This window comes from Octodon degus, unplaced genomic scaffold (assembly GCF_000260255.1).
Source record: "Octodon degus isolate 3935 unplaced genomic scaffold, OctDeg1.0 scaffold00071, whole genome shotgun sequence".
NCBI classification, from domain to species: Eukaryota; Metazoa; Chordata; class Mammalia; order Rodentia; family Octodontidae; genus Octodon; species Octodon degus.
In genome coordinates, this window is record NW_004524647.1 from 5,519,194 (window position 1) to 5,529,626 (window position 10,433).

General features: G+C 32.9%; 1 pseudogene; it reads left to right on the plus strand.

Annotated features, from left to right (window-relative positions):
• The first annotated feature begins 2,193 nt into the window (after positions 1-2,193).
• The window catches only part of LOC101583915, a 79,724-nt pseudogene continuing 71,484 nt past the window's right edge, over positions 2,194-10,433 (plus strand).

The window sequence follows — 10,433 nt, forward strand, 5'->3', positions numbered from 1 at the left end:
GAGAGTCACATGGAAAGAAAACATTCTCTCAGTCTTTCAAAGAGAGCAAATTGGTCAAGCAATGACCATGACTCATCCAGTTGGCTGATACAGACAAAAGATCTACAAGATGGAATCCGTAATAATGCACTTCTAAACTCTTTTTACTGCTCTTTCATTCATACATTTTACATATGCATTTTATTTATAAAATATCTTGGTATTTCATTTTCTGACAATGTTTTCATTTCATCTTAGATTTAAAAATATATTTTGTTTGAATATAAAATCTTAGAATTTAAAATATTAAATATTTTATTGTCATGTTTTAGCCACTACTGCTTGTGTTAAAAAGTAATACATCAGTCATATAATTTTGTGATTTGGAAATATGTCCTTTTGTTGGTTAACTTTTAAAGTTACTTTATTTAGGATTAGTATTTGGTATTTTTGTGCCTGGGTATAACTTTTTTCCTTTTAAGTTTATTAAATTTAGAAAAATTGCTATCATTATTTGTTTAATATTTTTCCTCATTCATTGATGTTCTTCTCTTCCATAGCTCTAGTCACCCTTATACTATATCGTCCCTATCGTCCGTTGACCAGTGCTCTGTGCCTTTTGTGTTTTCTGTTTTCTTTCTGTTGTAATCAAATTTATTCATATATTTTTCTTTTTCTACAATCTGTGATGTGAAAATTAGCCAAATTTTATACTTCAATTATTGTAATTTGAAATGCTAGAATTTCCATTTTTTTTCTTAATGTGTATTTTCCACATTTATCCCGATATTTAATTATCGATTATGATGTTTTTCCTTTCAAAGTTAAAAATTATTCTATTAATTGCTTTAAAATTGTTGGTGGTAGTTTCAGTATTTATGTTTATTTGAAACTATTCTGCTAGCTTTTAAAAATATTATTAACCATGTTTCTTATTATTTTGCATTTACTAATTTTTTTTATTTTGTTAAAAATTATGTATGCTACATTAAAGATGGTTGGAATGTCATGTTTTTCTTTATTGTGTGATACATTTTGTATTTTATTGAAGTTATTAATGGTTCTTTTTATTGTTGCCAGTGTTGAGTTTACTTTTATAAATGTAAGTTTATATTTGTATTTTATTCATAATAAAAGCATTGTACAATCACTAGCTTCTATTCATCTATTAGCCCCTAAAAGATGCACTCCATTAAAGTCCACTGAAGGGCCAGGGAGATAACTCAGTAGCATAAGCACCTACCTGGCAAGTGCAAGGTCTCAAGTTCAAACTCAGGTATTAAAAAACAAACAAACAAATAGAAAAAGTCATTAAAATCAAGGGATGGATACCATGTTGATTTTCTTCAGTTATTACAATCCCATCCCTGGTTCCACCAAAAAAAAAAAAAAAAGAATAAACAAAACAAAGAGGCCATACAATCCCAAACTATATATTTCCTAATCTATTAGAATATTTATCTCATATTTTTATTGAGGTTAAGAATATGTACATCCAGAAGGCTTCAAGTACCAGTTATTCTGTATGACTCTACGTATCTGGAAATTCTCATTACTTGTTTCAAAATATGTCTGTAGTTTTTTAAATATGTGTTTTAAAAACTTTTATTAGTCAGGCCAGCCAAATAGCTCAGTGGATTAAAGTGCCTGCAAGCAGGCACAGGGGCTAGCAGTTCAATCCCCAGTCCTGCCCTGCTGTGTTGGCCTCACTCCCGGGGTGTGCTGAGATGGCAATTGAGACTGGGCACGGTGTCATGTGCCTGTAATCCCAGTACTTGGAAGGCTGTAAACAGGTGGATCATTATGAGTCTGATCTAGTAGTAAGACCCTTAACACCCTGTAAACCCTTCCCTCAAATACAAATAAATAAATTAATTAATTAAAATTTTTATTAATATAAAATAATTGTGTATGTTTATGGGGTTTAGAGTGATATTTCAATATACATATACTTCATACTCTGATAAAATCAAAGTAATTAGCATTTTTTGTTATTTATTTTTGAAGCTAGCAAGCTCCTCTCTTCCTGAGTTTCATAAAATACATGTTTGCATGGAACTGTAGCTATCCCACTGTGCTGCAGGAAATCATAATTTGCAGTGCTCTGGTATTTGCTACTTAGCTTCTCTTTATCCCTTTCCCTTAATTAAGATGGATTTTAGCATCTGCATATGAGAGACAAGTTCCAGTATTTTGTCTTTCTGCATTTGGACTATGTCGGTTAGTATAATGATCTTCCAGTTTTTCTACATTGCTGAAAATGAAATTTCACTCTTATGACTGAATAGTATTTTATTGTGTATGGATAATACTACAGATATTCCTCAAAAAAATCAAAACTATATCTTCTATATGCTGCAACCATCCAACTTGTGGACATACATGCAGAAGATAGAAGATCACCGTGAAAGACATGCCTACACAACGTGTTATATCAGTCCTCAAAAGCAAAGACACAGGCTCAGCACATACTTATTAATGGAAGAGTAGATAAATGGGGTATATATAGTAATTGTCTACATCTTTGTTATCCGTAACAACCCTTCTAAAATATCTTTCATGTTAGACCTATCAGGTGTAGTTCAGGTATCCCAATTTATCTTACTCTCACTGATAATATTTTGTGTATCATTATGTTCTGAGCCCTAGATAGTCTCTGGCACATGTTAATCATTCAGTGAATGCTTGGTTAATCAATGATTAAACTTATATATAATATAGGTAACTTGAAAAGCAAAGCAGATAATGATTGGTTAAATGTAATTGAAAAATGTATTTTATACTTTTTGTCACATACTGCTGTATTTGTTGAGAAAAGGAAAATATTGAACATACTTTATAATTTTATATAGTTTTATTATTTTATTAAATTGAGAGGAAATGCTTTCAATCTTGCATCATTTTTACTGTCTTTCTAGAACAGATGTGATATGCTAACGATGATGAAAATTTAGGGAGGGCAAATTTTTATCAATAAATTATTAGGCATATTTTCAGATATCATTGGTAAGGACTTCTAGTTGCCAGTCAATATACCTTTTTTTCTTTGAAAATGGACAGTTTTTCTTGGATCTATCAGTGTTTTCAGCTTAATTTGTTTTGAAGTGATGGTAACATACTAAATTTCTGACTACTGAGATTTATGGAATGACTTTTAACTAAGACTTCCTAGCAAATTGTTTAAAGAAGGTGGAAAGTAGAAACTATCTCTCTTTTGTTGTGTTTTTTGTTTCTTTTCTTTGGCTTGGAACATACAATTGATGGTTGGAATTGAAAGTAATATACCATAAGTGAGAGGTAAAGACTTTGGAAAAACATTTTATTCAAAGGATCTCAAATTCTTACTTCCATAATTTTTACTTTAAGAGAAAAATCCACTTTTTATTAAATCATTTACTTGAATATGTGCATGCACACAAATACATACATACACCAAAGAGGACAGGTTAGCCTAGCATAGTGGTTTACCCCTCTAATACCAGCACTCAAGAGGCTGAGACAATAGAATCACCATAAGTTCAAGGCGAACCGGGGCCACAAGATTTCATAGACGGCCTGAATCGCATGGCAAGACTGTCTAGAGTTGCTAGGCTTGGGCAGCCAGAAGTCCTGCCAGTCTCTGCTGTTGTTATTGTGGTCTGTTCGCTAAACTTCATGGCTCAAAGATCCAACCCGTTCCCCTCCCTCGTGGCCATGAAGTGGCTGTCCTAAGAGGACCACTCACAGGAATACAGATGCCTAGAATCTGCGAAGATCCAACCGAGACATCCCAACCGAGTTCCTGTGATTGTGGAAAAGGTCTCAGACGGTCAGATTGTTCACGCTGACAAACGGAAGTACTTGGTTCCATCTGATTTCACTGTGGCTCAGTTTATGTGGATCATCGGGAGAAGGATCCAACTTCCTTCTGAAAAGGCAAACTTCCTGTTTATGCGTAAGACGGCCCCACAGTCTAGCTTAACTGTGCCACAGCTTTATGAGACAGTAAAGGATGAAGATGGTCTCTACAGCAGAGAGAACGCTTTTGGATTCTGAAGGCCAGCGCTGAGCTGATAAATGCACCATTTCTGTTTGTGTATCTTGTCAATAGGTGGCCATTTTTAGTTGTTCACCAATCTGTCCACATAAACCTAAGAGTGGATTTGTAACTGGATTTCTTAATATATTGGAAGAGTTTGTTTCCTTAAACTAGTAAATTATCATACAGAATATTATTTTGAATTTTTCTTTTGTGCACTGTCTTCGTGGCTCTATTCTCCAGGGAGCTTGTTCTTCTGGGAATAAGTGATGTAGATTTCTCTGGCAATCATTTAATGAAGGAGTTTCCATAATAAAGTGGAGTAGGTGCAGCGTTAAAGGGAAAGTAAAGAAGAATGATGCATTTGGTCTGGATTATGTTTGAAGGTTTAGATGCCTAAGTATTCAAAGCATCCAAATTAAATCCTTAGCGATCAGGACACTTGCTTCACTAGATTTTTGCCAACTGCCAATCATGCTGGACTGAACCTATCTGTTCCTCTTTCTGAAACTGTCAAGGTAAATAATTAAAATACAGTTTCTTCTGCGAAGGCTCAATAAAGGAGGGGATGGTGTTACATGAAACTGAATGCAAACTCTTTCTTTTTTTAATTTTTTTGATGTATTTGATACAGGGTCTCACTACACAGCTCAGACTCGTAGTGATTCTTCTGTTTCAGTCAGACCTGTGCTGGGATTACAGGCAGGTGTGTGCCACCACGCTTGGTCTTGGTGACCTCAGGCTGGGGCATATGCTACCTAGGGTCAAACCCAGGTCCTTGTGCTTGCTTCACAGGCCCTTAGACCACTGAGCTACCTGAATGGCCCAAGGCAAATTCTTAACTTAATGCTGCTTTTTAAATTCAATCACAAGCATTTATTGCAATCACATGCAATAAAGTTGATATGCCTTTATTTTCACTGAAATTAAAATATGCATATGACCTCATAATAAACTATGAATGTAAACCCTGATATATAATGTTTTTATTCTTTTTTTTTCTTTCTTCATAAAATTACATACAAATGGATGATAGTTTGGTTGCTTTACCAATTGACACATCAGGAAGGTATTATTATTAGTGGTGTTTTCCTCTTATCTTGTTATTTCTCAGTCAGAGCAGAATAACCTTTAAAATCAGACTGAGAACTTTGATGAAAGCAAGCTTGTGATGTGTCTGCCACTGCCAGGTCAGTAATGTTGTGCTCCGAGCTACCTATTTCTTGATGTTGTCAACAGCAATGAGAAGTGGAAAGGTACTAGACAGGCTGTAAAGAAGAAGCGTTTATGATTCTTTGGCACTGGCTGCTGTCAGTTGCATCTTTCCTTCTGCAAAGGTCTCATCTGCAATTAATCTGTCATGTTTTCCAGGCTCAGTGATAAAAACCACAGTCAGGAATCAGCAATAGTGTGGATCTGGGACAGAAATAGGGTTATTACAGAGAAGACAACCATATGTACTAATTTTCTTGAGTGTTTTTCTTGTACAAGCACAATTTTTAGTATTCCCTTTTACTCTTAAATATTTCTATTAAAGAAATTGCATTGCTTCATCATTCTTACTACAGTGGAATTCAATGTCAATAAGAACTCAGGTAAAGTTGTGCTACATATTCAAGTACTAGAATTAGATTTGTCCCACCATAAAGTATATGCAATGCTCTTAGGATGAATAGGGAGAGTCAAATTTCCATGGAGATTTCCAATAATTCGACAAAATGCTCTTTTTCTATTAAATACACTTTCAGTTGGAATCTTTGTTCTTGATGTTATAAAAAATGGCCTTATGGGACCAGGGAGATAGCTCAGTAGAATAAGCACTTCCTTGGCAAGCTCAAGGGCCTGAGTTCAATCCCCAGTTCTGCCAAAAAAAAAAAAAAAAAAAAAAAAAGGCCTTACACTGAGTAACTCATAGCTAATAGAAACTGATTTTCTCATAATTCTGAGAGAGTGCAATCTCTCCAAGATGAAAGAATTGTTAGATTTCAAGTCTGCCTGTTTTCAAAATCCAATCCTTTACTTAGCATTCAAGAAGACATATCTGACCTTCTGTGACCTTACATGGTTCAAGGTATACAAACACAGAAAAAGTATAACTATTTATTTCTAATATTGTTATAAGACCTCTTATGAGAACTCTTTTTTTACTATTCAATCACCTTCAATTAAGTCTCAATTACTATTACACTAGGTTTAAGTTCCTTTTTTTGAATTTGGAAAGGGCAACCTCACTAAAATCATCACAGTTAGAGACTCAAAAACCATTGCCAAGACCTCTGTTCTCTTGCTCTCTAATCACAATGTGAAATTCAGGAATTCTATGTATTTCTCGCCTACATGCATGCGTACCTCAATTTTGTGTCCAATGAGATGTAAGAGGAAGTTTCCTGGGACTAGATTTTCCCAGTTACAGAATCAACAAATCTGTGATAATTCATTTTCACTGAATGTATTTGTTTTTGTTTGGTGCTTGCCTTTGAGTGCAGTCCTGAATCTGGAAGGTACAGAAATCCTCTTCAGACAATGAGTTCTTATAAATTCAAGAAATAAAAACCAGTATTTGAAAATGATAAAGAAGATGTCAAGCAAAGGAGTTCTTAGAGGTATCTGTTCACTTTTTTCCACATGTAGAGATCTCTAATTTCAGAATTTAACATTTAAAATATAAATCAATTTACCTATTTTGTTGTTACAACACTTCTGGTTGTACATCATATTACTTACTATGAAAATAAAATAGCTTAGTGTTTCAGAAGATGAATCAAGTAAACCATGTATGTGGTCCCTTTAGGGAGATTTCAAGCATATTTTAAAAGAAATAGGTAGAAACCCCTTTTACTGGAATATAATTTAATCCATTAATTTTTCATGGGCTCTACCTTAGCATAAAGCTATTTTTATTTTTTTTATTTCTTGTATTCTTGATGTAGTTCTTTACTATCCAGGGCATATTAACAATGAATTGTGCAGTAGCAATTTTAGATATGGGTAGAGATAGAAGAGAAATTTAAATGGTCAAATTGAGAAACATAAGTAGCCAGAAGAGACCAAAGCAAAGTGTATCTGTTGAATGAAACAAATATATTATAACAGGGCCAATTATCCTACATGTAGTTCATCAGCTTGCAGTGATAAAGGCCCTTAATGCATGCTGCTACTGACAGCATTACTTTCTAATCTTTTAGTGTTATTAGCTTTAATGCTACGTGTACAGAGATAAGTTAAATTGAAAAGGTAGCAAGTCATGTTTGCTGCATTTCAGAAGTAACTTGTAAAGTTTCTGTCTTGCTGACAAAACTTACAGAGGGCAGTGCAATAAGCCCATGGCCTTCCCTGCTGAGAAGAGAAAGCAACGCCTTAAAGGAAAACTGAAAACTGACCTTCAGTATATAGTAAATATTATAAGGATATCATTGATGACTATTTCCTTTATCTTTAGGTGTCAGCACACTACATTCTGTCCACCATTCAAAAAAATCTTCAAAAATATCAATCAGACATTCTAGAAGATTCACTAATATACCAATTGGTCTTAGATTTACAGTTCTTAGAAATCCACAAATGTTTGTCAGCAGAATCTTAAGTCATGATTCATGGAATCCTTACTTAGCCAGTTCTTGTGAGTCTCGGAAGACAGAAAATGACTAGCATAACTCTTCTTAGATCTTCAGGGTGATACAGAACTAGTGACGGTCTCAATGCATAGGGGACAAGTTCATTCTTCATCATTTGGATATTAAAATGTGGTCTTCTCTGGGACCTCAGAAAATTTTTCTATTAATTGGGAAAATTCTGATCCTTTACTTATGCCTTTATTTATATTTTGATTTAACCATCAGTAAGAAATTTTCCATTCAGTTCTAGTATGTTAATAACTAACTTAATGAAGGAAAAGAGAACTCTATCAAATGACTTTCTGTGTCTATTGAGGTGTTCCTTTTTCATCTGACAAAACATTTTTCTTCTGTCTTGTGTGATATATTCCCTTATTTTAACACTACTTTTATGGTGGTATGACTTTCACACAACACTTTAGCATTTTCAAATTCATCTTTTGATGAAAGTTAATATATGTTCAGCAATGAGATGCTCATTATAATCCCAGTGATGAACATATACCTATCACCCCCCAAGTTTCATTACATCCCTTTGTCATTTAGCCTTCTCACCATAGTAAGTAAAAACATAGCATATAACTTTAATGTACACTGTTCACTGACTTAGCAAATTAAGGCAAAAAAAGTCTATGCACTACTATTTTTCAGCCACATGGTTAAATGTAATTAGCATATAAACTGCCATATCTCAAAGTTTCAGAAGGAATACTTTCAAGTGCACATGCGATATTGAAAAAAGTTAACAATATATGACCATAAAATGAATTTCTCGTAGTTAAAATAATATTGAGATGTTGTTTTATAAAAATAAAACTAAATTAGATGTTGTTACCAGAAAGGGAAAACAATATTCATAAATAGATGTCTTAATACAATTATAACTAACGTATATATAAAATTTAACAGAAAGACACAGTAATACATATTTTGCACATTGAAGTTAGTAATAGAAATAAATTCTATAGGTAAAAAGTTGGAAAATAGCTAAAGATGTTCTTTGAAGAACATGTATAGGTTTTGATCTATCTATCTATCTATCTATCTATCTATCTATCTATCTAACATGAAGAAGAAAGTAAAAAAAACATCATTTGTATATTCATTTAGATACATGGTAGAACAAGGCCAAGCACTTGAAACTTAATATTGAAAGCTAAGTTGAATAACTATCAAAAAATTAAAGCATAATATATTCTTAATTATTTAATGATTCCATAATTTAGTTCTTCCAACACAGATATCTCCATGTTTAGAGATCTTAGGGAACACAGTCTGTTAAACAAAAAATTCAAACACATATATGAAGTTTTCTCAGAGGACTCCATAAGGTTGGCACAACCCTGACATGTAAAATCTGACTTTATACAAAATTTTTGTAGATAAAGACAGTTCTATCAAATTGCATTAGTTGTTGGGGGTGTTGTTCTTCCTTCTCTTTTTGTTTTTTTGTTTGTTTTTGGTTTATTGAGAGCATTTCTCAGTGAGCAGTGCAGGCTGGCCTTCAACTCCCTACGTAGCCCTCACTAGCTTCAAACTTGTGGTGAGCCTCCTAATTCAGACTCCCAAGTGCTGGGATTACAGGAGTGCACTCCCAGAGCCTAATTCATCAAATTACATTGGATTTGCTTACATACATGTATAGAAAATAATGTAGCATACCCAGGTCATTGTTCCATACAAAAATATTTTCTTTTGTATTTTAGGCTAAATGTGTAAAATAAAACAGTAAATCCTCAAAGAGTTAACATTGAACTTTATACTCACGATCATGGAATAAGAAAATTATATTAAGCTAGATTTTAATTCATTAGCTAAAAGAAAACTATAATCAAGTGAAATAATGATTAGTAATTTCTCTTTCAATATGGAAGTAAAAATTATGAAAATTTGTATCAAAATATTTATAATATATAAATATATTGTACTTAGGACAACGTGGATGGAATTGCAGATGAGATAAACAAGGCACAGAAATGGGGCTAGTGTGTAATGTCACGCAAATGTGGAATCTATAAAAATTGATTTCACAGAAGAAGAGAACCCTGATCCAGAGGCCAGAGAATGTAGAGAAGAGAGGTCTGGATCAGTTGGTACTACACTGCATAACTAGACAACAACAAGACACTCTGCTGTACTTTTGCACACCATGGTACCTCTAGATATTAATTATGTACTGTACATTTCCAAAGCTAGAAGAGTAAAATTTAAAATTTTCATTAAAAAGAAATACTGAATTGTTGAGAATAAAATGTGTTTAACTGGATTTACATAAACATTACACACTGTGTTCATGTATCAAACAATACATGATATAACCTTACATAGTATAATCTTACATGATACAACAATGCACAAGATTTTATTTTCATGTGTCAGTTAAAATTAAATCTAAAAATGAAAATAAACATGAACTAATCTGCAAATCTAATATATATATATATATATTCCTGCATAAATTAAAATTACATATACTTGGATGTTGAATAGCTACACTGGTATTTTATACATCTATCTGATTATCAGATAGGTACTCATGTAACATAGAAGCAATAGTCTGCATCTGTTAAATTCAAGATCTGTTATCATTATGTGGTTGATTCAAGTTTTTCTTTGCATAATTTCTTCTCATATTGGGTTTTCCCATATGCTGTGGTCTTCATATTAAGAATATATATATTAAGCTAGATTTTAATTCATTAGCTATAAAGAAAACTATAATCAAATGAAATAATGATTAGTAATTTCTATTTCAATTTGGAAGTAAAAATTATGAAAATTTATATCAAAATATTTATAATATATAAATACTAAAGGAAGAT